At 40.0% G+C, this 16,794-nt stretch overlaps 1 long non-coding RNA gene and 1 pseudogene across 1 annotated transcript in view; both read right to left on the bottom strand.

The window, feature by feature from the left end:
• Positions 1 to 3,654: 3,654 nt before the first annotated feature.
• The window catches only part of LOC113259414 (uncharacterized), a 210,091-nt gene continuing 196,951 nt past the window's right edge, over positions 3,655 to 16,794 (bottom strand). The window contains exon 9 of the long non-coding RNA XR_008958966.1: positions 3,655 to 3,883. This is a non-coding gene — a long non-coding RNA (uncharacterized LOC113259414). The remainder of the gene's footprint in view (positions 3,884 to 16,794) is intronic.
• Positions 6,517 to 7,107, bottom strand: LOC113259413 (60S acidic ribosomal protein P1-like; annotated as a pseudogene).

Genomic DNA, 16,794 nt, shown 5'->3' with positions numbered 1-16,794 from the left:
GCATCATGGGGGGTTCCATGAAGAATTACTAAGGAATTGAGAATGTTTTTTCTTAAGCAAGACTCCTTCCATTTAAAATTTTATTTTAAGGTGAAGAAAAGTATGTATGTCTTGATGCTTTAGAAACAGATGTAGTGTAAATAATAAAAATAAAAATGTTTAGTCAAATAATAACAGAGGCTTACGCATTTGGCGAAAAATAGGAGAATAACGTTTCTCTTAAGTGTCTGTCCACAGGAATGTCAGACAAATGTAGCCATCAATTTTACCTGGACACTTTTTAAAAAAAGATTTTGTTTATTTATTTGGCACAGAGAGAGAGAGAGAGATAGCACAGCAGGGGGAACAGCAGGGGGGGACAGGGGGAGGGAAGGGAGAAGCAGGCTCCCTGCTGAGCAGAGAGCCTGCCTCAGGGCTCAAGGCTGGATCCCAGGATGACTGAGCTACCCAGACGCCCCATGGACACTTTAAAATACTTAATTTCACTGTTCACACATTAATCCAATAAACAAACATTTAAGTGCCCTTCAGAATAACAACTATATAGGGTATGATCCCTTACGTGAATAAAAACGTAGCATTGATCACATTAAAGCATGAAAAGAAGGATTGCCAGAGAAAACACAGGATACCAAATATTGTATGGGACATACTCATACTAAAAACTTTTTGCTGTTTATCTGAAATTCAAATATAACTGAACATTCCATATTCTTATTTGCTAAATTTGGCAATCCTAAAATAGTACATCCAAATTAAAAGAAAATTTCTAAAACACTAATTTTTTTAAATATTTGAAAAAAATACTCATTTAGATTCTCTCCTAAAATGCTTCCAAGATGCTATGGACTGAATTTTGTCCCCTCCAAATTTATATGTTGAAGCTCTAACCCTCAATGTGACTATGTTTGAAGATAAGGATTTTAGGAGATAATTAGGGTTAAATGAGGTCATAAGAGTGTTCCTAATACAACAGAATTAGGGGCCTTATAAAATGAGAAAAAGGCATCTCTCTATCCGCACACATGTACCAGGGAAAGTCCTCCTGAGCACTGAACAGAAAGGTGGCCTTGAAAGCCAAGGAGAGAACCTTTCCCAGAACCCAACCATGCTGGCACCCTGATCTCAGATTTCCACCCTCCAGACTGTGAGAAAATCCATTTCTGGTTAAGCCACCAGTCGTACTTTGTCATGATAACCCAAGCTGACAAGGACACAAGACCCACTACACTTCCTCTCTGTAGTAGCCGCCATTCTTGTAACTGCTTGTTCTTCCCTGGCACATTACAACCTCTGTGGTGGCAAGGAGGGCAGACAGTGGCCTGGCTTGTCCTAGGAGCTCAGTAAATATCTGTTGGCTAAGTGATTAGTGTATGAATTAAATGACTAGAAAGGTAGACAAGAAGAATGCGTTCATCATTGCTTAATGCGTAGAATTGTCAACTCATTATGTTGTACACCTGAAACTAATATAACATTGGATGTCAACTATACTTCAATGATTTAAAAAATGTGTTCACTACGATGTTATTTATAATAATAACTATTGAAACATTAAGAAAAATCTAAATCTTCAAAATTAGGGGAATGTTTAAATAAATTAATTCAATTAATAATAGTACAATCATATGACAGTATATCACGTAGTCATTAAAAAGGTTCTTACAAATATTATTTTTAATGGCATGATAAAATTCACATAAAGTCATGTTAAGTTAAACATAGAATGTATATGTATCTGTGTACATACACAGAGAGGAATATTTGGGAGTAAATGCAATTGTTAATAGCAGTTGTATTCAGATAGCAAGATTAGATTATTTTTCTCTTTATGTTTTTCTTTACTTTTCAAATTTACAAGGATTATGGATGCTTTTTAGTCAGAAAGAAAATTAATAGTCATTTGGCCTGAGTTATATGGATTGAAAGATGATCTTCACAAAATTTTTATAGTAGAGAAAACAAAGCCAAGTTGGTCAAAGTCATTATTCATGCAGGGCTCAGAAAAAGCATATAAACCTCATTGGAAAAACACCTCAGTATTGAGATTAAACTAAGTTACACAATAAGGAAAGCCTTTATGGTAAGGGACAGTCATTGGAACAGATAATGTCATTACTCGCAAGGACGGAGACAAAGCCATGTGGTAGGGATCTGGGGCAGAAAGGGAAGACCCTGCGGTGGATGCCATTGCTGCCCTGTCCAGATTCCCTTCTTCAACCTGTTGTATCCAACTGACAGCTGCTGTGAGTTTTGGCTGCTGGAGGCTCACAGCTGCCTTCTTCCCTGGAGAATTTCCTTTGACAGATTGCAACTTCCTCTCCTAGGTGAGGAGGGCACCAGCGTCACTGAGAAGTTCAGTAGTGGCTGTTCCATGTAAATTAGGGTTAATGATAGGAGATTCTGCTATCGAACTGTGCTCGCGGATAACAATGGGGATGACAGGATCTCAGAGTAGCAGAGGCCAGATGGCCGGAAGCAAGGTGGCCGTGCTCGTCAAAGTGCACAGCAGATGGATTAGCAGGCTCTGCTCAAAGAGAGTTCTGAAGCTACCTAATGCAAGATGGTGTTTCCAGAGCGAGATCAATGGGCAAGGAATAAGGGTCTTGCTTAATGTATATCACCAATCAAAATAGACCATGTATAGATGGGCAGAAGGCTAAGGCCTACCACCTCAGTGGAAAATCATGATCTCTTAAGCAGTTTACAGACTGGAGCTAGTTCTTAGACCCATAACCTACTGCTTGAAGTAATGGCAAGTTCCCATGAGGAAGACTCTTGCAACACCATGGAAAGTGTATATAGCAGTGTCTCCCCCAGTCTTTCTACAAGACCAAGAGTACTGTCATGGATTCTCCTGTTAGAGAAGGGCCATATGTGAGTCTAGAGTTCTGGGCTCGGTCCATCTCCAAGTGGGTCCATAGGGTTCATGAACCCACCCTGCAGCTATTTCCTGACTCGCTAAAATTACAATCAGCATTGGTGTACTTAACATTTGTGAAAACCCTCACGATGACTAGTAGACAAAGAGCTATTACGGTAGAAAAAACCGAAGTGAATAGCCCCTGCAATGTTAAAGGTAATGCACCAGAAACAATATCACATCCAAGATAGAAAGGCAGAGATTGGCACCACCTTCAAAGACTTAAAAGGTGAATGGATCAGGATCTTCGTCAGCTCCAGTTAATTCACCAGCCGTGAAATGACTGCGGATAGAATGACTCAGCCAGTTGATGTCGGGCAGCTGCTAAATACCACCTCAAAACATCATAACCAGATCTCGGAAAATCCCTTCCAGGATGAAGTGAATTTCATGTGAGAAACAACTGGATACGGGTGGTACAGGGGATAGAGTATCATAGATGCTGTTGGTGTCCTGCCAAGATCCCTTTTTTCCAGGCCAGTGCCCTCATCACAGCTAGCGTGAGTTGGTCCGCTAATGGCTCATAGCTGCTCCTTTACCTAGAAAACCGCCCTTGAGCAAATGGGAATTCCCTCTCCGGGGAGGTATTTTTCAATTAACTGCAGTGAAATCTATTTTGTGGAGTCATCTCTTAGCAGGAAAAAAAAAAGAAAAAAAGAAAAATGGTCATTTCTTTCTGCAAAACATAAACTAATTCATTTCTCTATTTATTTACCAATAACTTCCTAAACACTGAAGAGCCAAGCATTGTGTTACCTGTTAGAGACTCAAGAGGGAAACAGACTGTCTCCTGCCTTTTCAGAACTTACACTTTAGGGTCACATCTGAGTCTCCCTCAGTTTCTCTGGAAAGGTGAAAGCAGGGTATGCTCTGGACACAGGAGGGAGAAAACCGGTGGCTTTCTGAAGGGAGGCTGATAGGAGTAGTTGTCCCTAGTACAGGCAGGAGTGCGTGCACCATCTGTGGAGAATTTTAAACAGTGACAAAAAACAACTAAAAGTCAGTATGCACTTTATTATCATCATGAGCTGGCAATCCTAAACAATGGTAGTATTAATGCTCACTCCCCACACCCCATACGCCACTGAAGAGAACCCTAATATTCCTTTTTGGAAATCTCTAGACAAGCAGGCTTAGCCTTTCCCCAAGGTGAGGAGTCCCAACACCTTCCATCACCACTTTAAGGGTGGTTGGAAGCAGCGCTTTAGAGCAGCCTGTCCCAAAATAACCTTAAGAGTCCCCATCCCTGAGTGCCCCCAGGAGAGCGTGGGCAGTTCGTTAGGATCAGACTCTTGCCTCTGTGTGGGGCTGGGGCAGGGAGTGAGGAGGGTTGAGCCAGCACACCATGAATCTGCCTCATTATAAGCTTGTATATTTTGTCCAGAGTGAGGACGCTTTGGGAAAAGTAGAAAGGGATGAATGAAAAGGGAGGACAGAATCAACGCCTTCAAGTCAGAGGAGTTTGACTTCTGTGGGCTCTGAGAGAAGAGTTGATCTCTTAACCTGTGCTGGCAAAGATTTAAAGTCACTTCTTCTGGCAGAGAAAGTCAAAAGACCAACTGTTCATTCCTAGGGATTTGGAGGTAGTAACTTGCTTAGATTTTGTCAGTAAAAAGAGATAATTAAGGTTCTAAACAACTATAGACTTCTTCCTATTCTGTGAGCTTACAAAACAAGGTTATGAGTCTTAAAACCTTGACAACTTAGCTGAGGTATTAACGTTCTCCCATCCATAATAGTCATCAGAATGGGATAAAAAATGATAAAACGATCAAATGCATTGCTTTTCAAATTTGAATTTCATTATGCTCTGATTTGGTACAGTATTGTATTTGATGAAGAGATTGAAATAATATGGCTTGTATTTTATGCTTTGGATAAATTTTTCATACATGAAACTTTCCTTCAGGAGCCTAGGAGTAAGTGCAAAGAGAAATTAAAAGGTTACTTGGTGAAACTTAGTCGTGACCTGCACGGTCCGATCTTAAAGCCAGTAGCCACAGGCAGCTATTTAAATTTATAAAAATCAAACTAAATGAAAAATTCAGTTCATTGGTTGCTCTAGCCACATTTAAAAAACATTTTTGTTTTGAAATAATTTCAGGCTCACATAGAAGTTGCAGAAATAGTACAGTTCCCGTGGACTCTTCTTTCTCCCAGTTTCCCCCAATAATAGCTTATATAACCACAGCATAGTGATCAAAGCCAACCATTTGATGGTGGTACCCTACTATTATCTAACTATCTAATTATTATAATCTAATAATAACGTGGTTTGGATTGTTACCAGTTTTAATGTGCACATTTTGGTGGGGGTTGTATAGTTCTATGACATTTTATCATGTATACAGATTTGTGTGACCATGATTATCATCAACTGTTTCATCACCTCTTACAGTCACACCCCGTCCCTCCAACCCAAACCCTTGGCAAACATGATCGGTCATTCATCAATATAATTTTGTCATTTTGAGAATGTAACATGAATATAATTGGGTTTTCATTATGCATCATAATGCCTTGGAAATCCATCAGGTTATGGCCTATACCAGCAGTTTGTTTCTCTTATCACAGAGTCATGTTCCATTGCATGGATGTCTTAGTCCATTTGGGCTGCTATAGCAAAATGCCATAGACTGCATGGTTTATAAATAACTGGAAATGTATTTCTGATCATTGTGGAGGCTGGGATTTCTAAGATCAAGGCATGTATAGACTGGGTGTCTGGGAAGAGCCCACTTTCTGGTTCACAGACAATCATCTTTTTGCCGTGTCCTCACATGCTGGAAGGGGGTAACAGAGTTCTATGGGTTCTCTTTTATAAGGGCATTAATCCTATTCATGAAAACTCCACCCTCATGATCTAATCACCTCCAAAACGCTCCACCTCCAAATACTATCACAATGGGCATTAGGATTTAACATGAATTTGAAAGGTAGGGGTCCACATTCAGTCTATAGCAATGGATGTACTATAATTTTTTTTATCGATCCACCTGCTGAAAGGCATTTACGTTGTTCTCAGTGTTTGATTTACAAATAAAGCTGCTACAAACATTCATGTTCAGGGTTTCTGCCGAATTTTTTGGCTGGTGGTTTATCAATTACTAGGAGAAGCCCTAGCTATAATTGTGGCATGTCTATTTGTCCTTCCAGTTTTGCAATTTTTGCTTCACATTTTTGCAGGTTCTGCTGCTTAGAACATACATATTTAGGAGTGTTATATGTTCTTAGGTAATTGATCCTTTTTACAATTTTGTAATGCCACTTTCTGTCCTTGTTAATTCTCTTTGCTCTGAAGTCTACTTTGGCTGATTAATATAGACACTCCAGCTTTGCTTTGATTAATGTTTGCATAATATACCTTTTTGCATTCTTGAACTTTAGGTTACCTATATCATAACCTATATTTGAACTGAGCCGCTTGCAGACAGCACATAGTTGGATCATACTTTTTAATCCATTTTGCCAATCTCTGTCTTTTAATTGGTGTGTTTGAGCCATTTACATTTATTTATTTATTTATTTATTTATTTATTTATTTATTTATTGTTAAGAGTTTGGCTTTTTATCGAACATGTTACAAAAGAGGTTTAGTCAGAAAGACCAAAGTCTCTGTCATCATCAGACTCCTCTGATTCTTCTTTCTTTGCTTTCACCACCTTCTTCTTTGCAGCTGGGGTAGTGGTGGTGGAGGGAACAGGACCTCCTCCTGGGGCAGTGTGGCTACTGGGGCAGAACCACCAGCCCTGACATTGCAGATGGGCCACCTGATGTTGACATTGGCCAGGCCCTTTGCAAATAAGCTGGGTCAGAAGGGTTCAACATTTACACCCACTGCTTTAATGGGCACATTGATCTTATCCTCATTACCGGCAATTCATCGTTGTGCAGGATGAGGGCTGAGTCCATGCAGATGTGCTCCCAGACAGAGGCCATGGTGCAGTCAAGTAGCTGGATGAAGTAAAGCTTCCTCTGTACAATGGAGCACTTCAGTGGCAGCTGAGGAAGAGGGGGTTAAGCTATTTACTTTTAAAGTAATTCATGGTATGGTAGAATTTAGGTCAGCTGTTTTATTGTTTTCTGTCTGTTCCCACTGCTTTTTGTTTCAGTTTTCCCTTTCATGCATTGCTTTTTGGAGTATTTTTATGATGGCTGCTTGAAAACCTTGTCATTTAATTTCAACATCTGTGTGATCTTGGCAGGGCATATGTTATTGTCTTTCCTCATTTGAGTTATGGTTTTTCTGGTTCTTGGTATAATGAATGATTTTGGATTGATTCCTGAACATTTTGAGTACTAAGTTAAAAGAATCAGGTTTCTTTTTAAATCATATATTGTAGCAGGCAATCAACCCTGAACATGTCTCAACTCCATTTTGCGGACTGTGGTTTGAATGTCAATTTAGTTTCAAAACCTTTGCAGTGTTATTTTGGTCTCCCTCACCTGTGTGCTTCTCAGAGTCCAATCTGAAAATGTGGTATTGCACACCATATTTCAGTTCTATAAGTATTTGCTGTGTTTATTTTGGCAGGTTTCATGCCCATGAGCCATTTTTCAGGGGGGTGGGGTGAGAGCAAGCAATCCAGGACTTAAATCATAGAATTAAAGGAGTCCTTTTTTCTACTTTGTTCCTCTCCATAATTCTCCCCCCAAGTCTCTAGTGTGTTGTCATTGCTTAGTGCCACCTGAGCCACATTTTAAGCCCTCAGTAACCATGTATGGCTGGCGAGTTCTGTATGGGACAGGGCAGATATAGAAAATTTCCATCATCTCAGGAAGTTCTATTGTATAGGGCTGGTATACATGAATATCTTTCTCTTCATGAGCTTAAATCATTCCCGCTTCTCTTAAAAATGATAACTTATAGAAACAAACGTCAAAAATAAGGAGAATGAGAAAAAAGAAATTTTAAACTTGAAGATTAAGAAAAAAAAAGAATACCCAAATAGAGCAAATCTTAATTAAAAAAAAAAAAAAGGAGAACGAGCTTCTAAACACAGGCTATCCTAGTCCTGGTATTTCGATTGTTTCATGTACCAGAGACCAGGATGTCTTCTCAGAGCTGTGTTTCAGAAGCAGTAGGTTGGTGCTTCAATTGCCAGTCCCTTAACCTCATTCTCGGGTGTAAAAGAGACATTTACCATCAGACCTTAGGGAGCAAAAGCCACTTGAAAACAATGTGGAATTCAAATGCTACTTCAAAATACTGTGCACCCAAAAAAATACACACTTGGGTGTGGCAAGGCTAGCCTCCTTGCCAGTTTTAGACTTGTCCAAATTAATGAATATCAAGCCCCTACAGGGACCTCCAGTTATGGGATCCCTGCTCCTGCCCAGGCCTTGATGAGATGCAACTCAGTGCTCTTCTGGTCAGTGAAAAAGCAACATTGTGGATCTCTGCCCTTGTTCATCCTTCAGTTTGATGGACAAAAGAGAGAACCCGGATGCTGTCCTGAAAGCTTCTGGAAGTGTGAGCATCTAGTGAAGAAATGAAGGCAGTCCCTAGCTCCAGCCTCTGGAGAGGAGAGAGAAACTGTCAGGGGAGTGAAACTGGAAATCTGAGAAGTAAAGAAAGGTAACCTAGAGAGCAGTGGAGAGAGGGGAGTAAAGAAGGAACCCTGAGGCACTAGGAGGCAGGGGACAGTTCAGAGCTAATCTTACAATGGGAAAGTCCTTTCTAGAGACTCTCTGGAGGCAGCCACTGGGGGGTAGAAATGGTTGGGACAGAAGTTGCTTTCTTCAGAACAATCCACACACTGGTTTCTCCTCATAGAATTTTCCCCAGAACTAGGGTTTTCCTTTCTTAGTACACAACTCAGAACAAATTCCCGAAAGAAGTGTTAAAAAAAAATTGTACTCTCTTCTTATACCTTTTGCCAAAATTTCTCTAAGATTCTCAAATTTCATCTCGATGCCTCTCTACCTTTATCATCACTACATAAGGGAGATAACAAGCATTATACCTGCTATGTGTATGTTTTCATTACCAGTATCACATTTAAAACAGAATTTAATCTAATTATTTTAAAAAAACAGGTTTTCAATCCAAATATGATTGAAGAAAAGGGAATATGGCCACCCAGAAGTGAAAGAGATACATTAAACCAAGAGGAAAACTAACAGTATTATTTTGGTGTGCTTATTAACAAATCATAATTAAAAACCTAACAACAGTTTTCAGAATCAACAGACTTTTTCCCAAAACGGTGCCAGAATGTGGTAGAATCAGTTCGACTGGGGCTCATATAAAACCAGAGAGTTCTTGTTTTATTATTTAGTACCTGGAAAAATGACTCAAGGTCTCAGCTTCAATAATGGGGAAGAAATCATAATGCCTATCGTGCAAATTCATTAGTAGGGTTCCATGAGATAGTGCATGTGAGGTGCTTAGCGTACTGCTGGCACAAACCTGGCACACATCGAATGTCATCTTTCTTCTTTTCTCCCTTTATAACCCTGTGATACCATCACTTCTGTTGAGCCTTCACCCATTCTGCTATCCATCCATGCTGCGGGACAGGTGCTCTCTTCTCTTCTGAGCTTCCTATTCTCTTGAATAAAACCCTAATTGTGACAATTATCATGTGTTTTATAAGTAGGCATTGTTTTTATCGATTCAAATAATGTATTTAAAAAAGGTGCCTGGGGCAATAATGGATTGGATTCAATAGCTTTTTGACTCTTGCAGTTCCCCCATTTGTCCACTGGGTTTGCTGGTGAGCAGTTGAGTCACATTTACTTTACGGGGCTAATTCAGTGTTCATGTTTATTTTACAGTGTTTATATTTATTCCCAATTATTCTAACCCACTGAAAGAAAGCAAGGCCCTTAATAAAAGAGAGCATGAAGTTCAATTTTCACATGAGTCACACTTGTGAGTAGTGGGTTCTTTTGTCTCGGGCTCAGCGCATGGGCCAAATCAAGAGGACGGGAAGAATTTTGGGCGTGTACACAGCGGGAGCACTGCGTTAAGTTGATAGTATTGAAGAAAATGAAGCTCTCCTGTAGTCTGTGTAGAGAGTAAAACGAGGAAGAATCATTTTATATCCAAGGGAAGGATTTACCGGGTTATAAATATGATAAACCTTTCTTAATATTAGTGCTTTGAGCTTGCTCAGTGACTTTCAGCAGTGGATTCCAGAGCGCTTCTCTGACAGTAAGCCCCCGCACCCTCAGGATGAAGGCATTATTCCATTTTGTAGTTAGGGAAATGAATGCAAGGAGTGATTTGCTCGTGAACACAGAATAAGTCCCCATCATGCTTGTATCTCAAGAACTCAGACCAAATCTAACCTCTAGGCTACTCTTGCCCCCACATAATTATTTTGTAAAAGGAAAACAATGATTTTAAATGTATATTCAGTTAAGCATAAGGATACATCCCTTTCCACCTGTTTTAACACGTTTTTGAAGTTTTGCTTATTTTTCCATTGGCAGGATTTTCAGATGATTAGCTCTGAGTGTCTTTTGTTTTAAGTGATTCATGCAGGGGATGAGAGAGATTTGATGATCAAGAATCTTTCCACTAGTTCATGTTCAGTCTAGTTGGGTGGTGACCAATAGGGGCTATTCCAATTCTGAGAGAGGTAATACATTGGTCATCTTATCTTAGTCTTGGGGCGGGGGGGAGCATAGTTCCAAAATGAAAAATGACAGAATTTGTATCAGGTCATTTGGGTTCTATGCAGGAGAGTCTTATTGAAAACCTATGAAGATGGACATAAAAGTACAGAAAGAATTAGTTTTAGAAACAGAAAATGAACAAAAATGTGGGACAAGTCCACCGGAAGAAGGAGCATGAGAGAAAGGTGGAGCATGAGGAATGAAGTAGTCAGCAAGGCTGATACCACCAATGTTAACCTGCAAACAGATTTCAGGAGAGGCATGTGACCTCCCTGGACCGGGGGGATCAAAAGAAATAGGCAGCCAGGTGATGAGGAAATGGGCAACTAGGAAGACAATTTTATCATACGAATGCCCTAGAGAATAAGATATAATAAAATATATCCCTAGCTTCTGGATGGGAATTTGCATCTGTGTAATTGTCTACCATACTATGTGCAACAGATCAAAAAGTAATTGTAAATCGTCACTGAAATAAAGGACAACATTTAACTATTAAGACTATAAATGGAGTAATAATTGAACATCATTACCCATGCAGGGCACTGCATTATTCAGGCTTTATTTAATACCTCCATCCCATCTGCAAATGCACAAAAGCTTTGGAGGCAATATGTAGCCTCTATCCAATCCTCATCAAAGGGGAAACACAAGCTTTAGCAGCCGGCAGGTTGCTCCCTATTTCTTCTTTCCTTCCTCTCAGTTTGTAGGATCCAGACACAGGAAGTGATATTTACTCCTTGGTCTTACTAAAACAATGATCAACACTGTGAATGTACTTCACTCGAAATGTTGACCACAGAGGGGAAACATTCCCACAGGAATATTTATAAAGCTTGTGCTTTCGTTTTTGAACATGCAACTGATGTTTCTCACAATTTTTAAAGAATCAAGGACAAATTGACATTTCAGTTAAAGGAGAAATAAGCCCCAGAGAACCAGAAGAATCCCCCCAAGCCTTGTCCAGATATATGCATGGTTCTGAGTCTGTGGAAAGGGACAGATAGCAATTGGAAAATGCTTTTACGAAAGGGACCTTGGGCATAAAATGAGTAAAACATGATTTGAGACCATCTCACCCAAATTCTATTCAACGTTCCCTTGTGTCCTAGAACACCTGCGTCCGTGTTACCATGCAAACTACATGTCTGGGGCTTACATGTCCATTTTTTCCAGAAACAAGGAAAATAGCACTGCGTAAACAGACCTTCTGTAGCACCTCTGCTGCTCGCTTCCTGTGACCTTCCTTTTGGAGAAAGTCAGACCTTGAGCCATGGTTTCCATACTTGCTCAATAGCACTTGATGCCCCAGCGTAGAAACAGACAAAACATTATTTCACTAGTGTATTTCTTCTATATAATTAATTTATAACATCGACTTATTATTAATTCCATCGTTGAGCACTACCAGTATTTTTACTTAGAAAGTAATTTGAAATCAGTCTCAGTATTTCCTTTTCTGCTATACTTCATTTTGTTTGCACAGTACTAAGAAAAATCCTAATTCATCCATAGACGTCTTTACAAAGGGTAACACTTCTGCATAGCTCCCCTTGCAATCTCCACGTACTCTCCGAAAAAGTAGGTAGGAATACTTCATTTCAAAAACTATCATCAACGATATGTAATAACTGTCCATTCCCCCTCATAAATATAAAAGCCAGAAGAGAAGCACCCGAATTTACTATTTATACTATCTATCAAGGTAGCTTGTCATTTGTTTTTGCACGGATGTGTTGTTACGTGGGGAACAGAGCATGTTCTGGGCAGATCCCCAGGCCTGACACAGCATTTAACCGAGCCCAGCATTCCTATAACACCATTGTGTGCTCGTACGTGAACACACATGAGTGGGCCTGACTCCTTAAAGGAACATTTAAGCACCATTATATTCCTAATCAACGGCACATTCAGAAATAAAAAGTATTGTCAGAGAAGGCAGGAGAAGTTATAGTCTGAGTCTACACAAAAATGAGTTAACCTGAGTGTACAAGTTAAGACATGAGTGGTGTCGAAAGAGTTAACTCAATATACAGCACATTGAACACACCTGCCATTTCTATTCTTTTCTCAAATAAAATTTACATCAAACGTTGGCAGCTCCCTGAATCACTTTGCAGAATTCTAATATCTGACACACAGCCTGGCCCAGAATCCGTAATAAATGTTTGTTGAGTGGATGACAGATTCTAGTTTAAAAATTCACTGGCATAGTAGAGCAAAGTTTTCTCAAGAGCCCCTTGTCCTCTCCAGGGGACGCAGAGAGAGAACCAAGTCACTCTGCAGTTACCCCCTCTGGCACTTAACCATCTTTACAGCTGATCTCTCATGCCTGCTTGACAGCGGAGGGTCTTACACGTGTGACTGCAGGTCTGTAAGGGAGATATTATTGTTATCCTATTATTACAGCTCAAAAACCAAAATAAAATAATATTTATTAGGGTCTACTAATGAGTAAAGTGTGGAATTGAGACTCAGAACCTGGGCCATGGAGCCCCCGAACCCATGCTTCCCCTACTCCTTCTCTCTGCTCTGGTGCTCTTTACCTCTCCTTCCGTTTCCCACGTCTCCCACAAACTGAAAGCACTACATATCCTTTAAAGCCCACTTGGATTTGGGTTAGTCAAGAAGAGCCATTGGGTCTCATAGTTGCACTTGCTTGCACATAAAGGATTGCAATAATAATGTATATTGTGTATACGTATATATATTATATAATAAAAAAAGCAGAAACATATGATATGTCTACACATCACATGTATAGAATAAGTTTTTTAAGGTTTGGCCTAAAGTACATTTCTTATCATATCAGGGCATTTCGCAAGTGAGAGCTTTCCTATTCAGAAATGAACATTTTATTCTTTCCTCTGTAAGTTTTGTTTAAAGAAAATTTTTTGAATGTTTTCTTCCCCTAGATAATGGAGAGTGTACTAACCAAATAAACATAGAATATTATAGTTGCCCTGCTGATAATTTTGCTAAAACTCTGAAAAATCATTTCTTGCATAAATAAGACTAGAGACAATAGTCCAGGATCAGGGTTTCTCGGCGCACAAAGTAGGCTTTGTCCGGTGGATGTTTTCCTTGGGTTTTTTCTCCTTGATAGAGTGCTAACAAAAGTATAACTTTCCCACTTTGTTCCAGAGGTGGGGGGTTGAAGTCTATTGAGGGCAACTTTGTGCCTTATCTAAGCCTCTCACAGTGGGTCACTTAGGAGGGAAAGCCCCGATTCCTTGGTCCCTGGACAGGAAAGAGGGGCCACGGTGGGGACTGTTCTCTGCTTAAAGGGATCTGGCAGGTTTGCATAGAGGAAGATGTTTATCCCTGTTTATGGCGTATCCCTTGTCCCTCTATATTTCCCAGGGCTGGTGTTACTTTTTATAGCCTATCTGACTGTCTGGAAAGGGGCCTTGGAGTTCCATGCCTTAGAAAGCAAAAAGGAAGGGAGGGAAATCTTCAGTAATGCTATCTGCAGAACAGTTTCTGGCTTTCAGAATTTACAGAGCAGGTGAATTCTATGTGTGTGTATGTGTATTGCCTGTTCACATATATGTGGTACATAGGATGTGGGAGCTTTTCAAATGGATGACTTCATTGAAAGAATCAAAAGCTTTTCCTTTATATACTCTTGCAGCTTCTTTAGTATATTGAATATATTGTAAAATGAATATTGATTATTAGTAATTAGATTGAAAATTACATTCTAATGTCATTTTGTGATCTAAGAAACTGGGAGGATCCCACTGTTGTTGAGTTTTAAGCATACCTAAGGAAAACACCCAAATTCCTGTGATCTACTTTTACTTTCATCATTGACATTATGATTTTAGTAAGAAAAGAAAGGAAACTTCCAAGGAGAGTTTAATTTTAAAGAGGATGCAGGGTATCTTTTGGAAAGATTCTCTTAATCATCTGGATTAATCCTGACTTTCAACTCCAGATAAGAAATAGGATATCCCATAAGGAGGATTTGCAGCATGTAGGGAAGATTTTGCCAACCAGGAAAGGCTCCCAGGGTCTGAGTTATTAAAGTTAAATTTATTAGTGATTATGCCTATTTCCTGTATAAATGAAACTTCAAAACAAACACTTGAAAAAGTCAAGAGAAGTCAACTAAATGGCATGGTTTTCATAAGTATAAAAGAAGTGGCCATTTTCAAAGGGCCTCATGGCTTGGCAGATTGAATAAAATGAATGTGAGAGCTTACTGTTAACCCCAGACAAATGCTGACACAGTTGTACACACACACACACACACACACACACACACACACACACACAGAGTTCACGAGAAATAATGGACAAACTGCCTGGAGATACACAGCTTTAATCCCATCAAGGGGCTCTTGTGACATTGTAAACCAAGTAACTAGAGTTTGAGTAGTTGAGGCTGTCCCTAGACCTTCTGGATGGGATTAACTCCATGTAATTCTCTATAGCCTTCTCTAATTGGTTAAGATGTGTGAGAGGCCATGCATAATGGAATCACTTAGCCATCTGCATCTCACACAGGCCACTTCAAATGGAAAAAAAAATTATCATGAGAAGAGAAGCCAGCAATTGGCTTCTCTTATAGAAATACAGTATTTACTCTTCTCCCAGACGCCATGACCAATCAAAGCAGCGAGCGCCATTGCTGCTCCATGGGCAATCCCACGGGCGGGAGAAGGGGCCGCTGGGCTGTAAAGGAGCCCGCAGGCAGCAGAGCCAAGCGCCTCGGTCTGCACGTGCAGTGCTACCTTTTGGTAAAAGTAAATGCGAAGCCACATGCCCCTATACACGCTGGTTTCATAGAAAATAGATCTCCAAGAAGTTAAGCTGTAACAAAAATAACCTACTCCAGATGAAACGCTTGTCCAAAACTGTTCCTGTTACCTCCTTAAATACTTCACTCATTTGGTCAAGTTTAGGAAATAATAAAATCGTCAGTATGCCACCAAGATCACGAGATCAGCTTGCTCGTTGAATCTTTTCATTGTTCCCCTTGTTTGTGACAGTGCCATATAAACACGACTCGAACCCACAAGTTGTTATAACAGTAACCTCAAACAAAAGCCTGCTCCGGTATTGTACAACGACCACGGGACGCCTAATGCTCACTCCTTATTCAGGCTGAATACACCTGAATGAACCCCGACGCCCATATGCTGTTGAGACCAGGCATGTATCCGTGTGCCTCCAAAGCAGTGAACTTGCACATATGTACCTGAGCCGAAATCACCAGGAAGACACCTAACCTACTGAGCCATCCGGGCGCCCAGAGATCTACATTTTTGAGAGAGCTGAGTGAATTTAATTATTTGAGTGCCTGCTTCTTTTGATGTGATGATTGGAAAAGATGTGGGAGAAAGAGTGGTTTTCTTGGCAAATAGGATTGGAGGTTACAAAAAACAAAACAAAACAAAAACATAGGAGCACATAATAAGACGAGGTGATAAAATGGGCTTAATTTTTGTAATTAACGGTAAGAGAGACATAAAAATCACTCATAAAAATTAGACTACATTCTAGAATACATTCTAGAATGAATGTATTTAAGAGCCATGTTTTTTTTTAAGTAAGTTCCTTGAGCCACCTCCATCTAATTCATTCAGTGTCCTTATTAAAAATGCTTCCCCCCCACAGTACCTTTTCATCCTCCATCCTCCTTGCTTGATTGACAAGAAGTAATCCTTGTCTGTTATGTGCTGGGCCTTCCCCTAAACTCAGAACTGCTTTAAGATGAGGACTGTACTTCACTGATATCTCCAGAGCTTAGCAGAGAGTCTAGCAGATATCCGTGCTGCATGAATTAATGCTGATTTTAAGAAAGTGGAATTTCATATGATTTCACCACTAAATCTAAAATAGTTACTATCATGCGTTCACGTCAGATGGGTCTGAGAATATCGTACTGCCGTCCGACCTGAGCACCTGAGCCAATGCTCACGTCCTGTTCACAGTCAAGGGAAAGGGAACGAACGTACATCAGGCACTAAGTGCCAGGAATGATGATGGCCTCTTCAAACAGTGTCTCATTAAGCGTTACAATCCCACTACGAGGAAGAAATTGCTTCCCATTATGGAGCCAAGGTAGTAGAAACTCAAAGAGGTTAGGCTGCATACTCAATTTCTCAGAGCTACGAAGTGGTCAAGAAAGATGAACTACACCCAAGGAGTCCTCTTGTCCCCTGTCGCAAGCTGGCATCAGATGGACATTATCCATGCCTCAAGTATTTGATTTATCCTGGACCTGCCCTAGAAAT

Source organism: Ursus arctos, unplaced genomic scaffold (assembly GCF_023065955.2).
Source record: "Ursus arctos isolate Adak ecotype North America unplaced genomic scaffold, UrsArc2.0 scaffold_13, whole genome shotgun sequence".
NCBI lineage: Eukaryota > Metazoa > Chordata > Mammalia > Carnivora > Ursidae > Ursus > Ursus arctos.
This window is presented reverse-complemented; position numbering and strand designations above follow the sequence as displayed.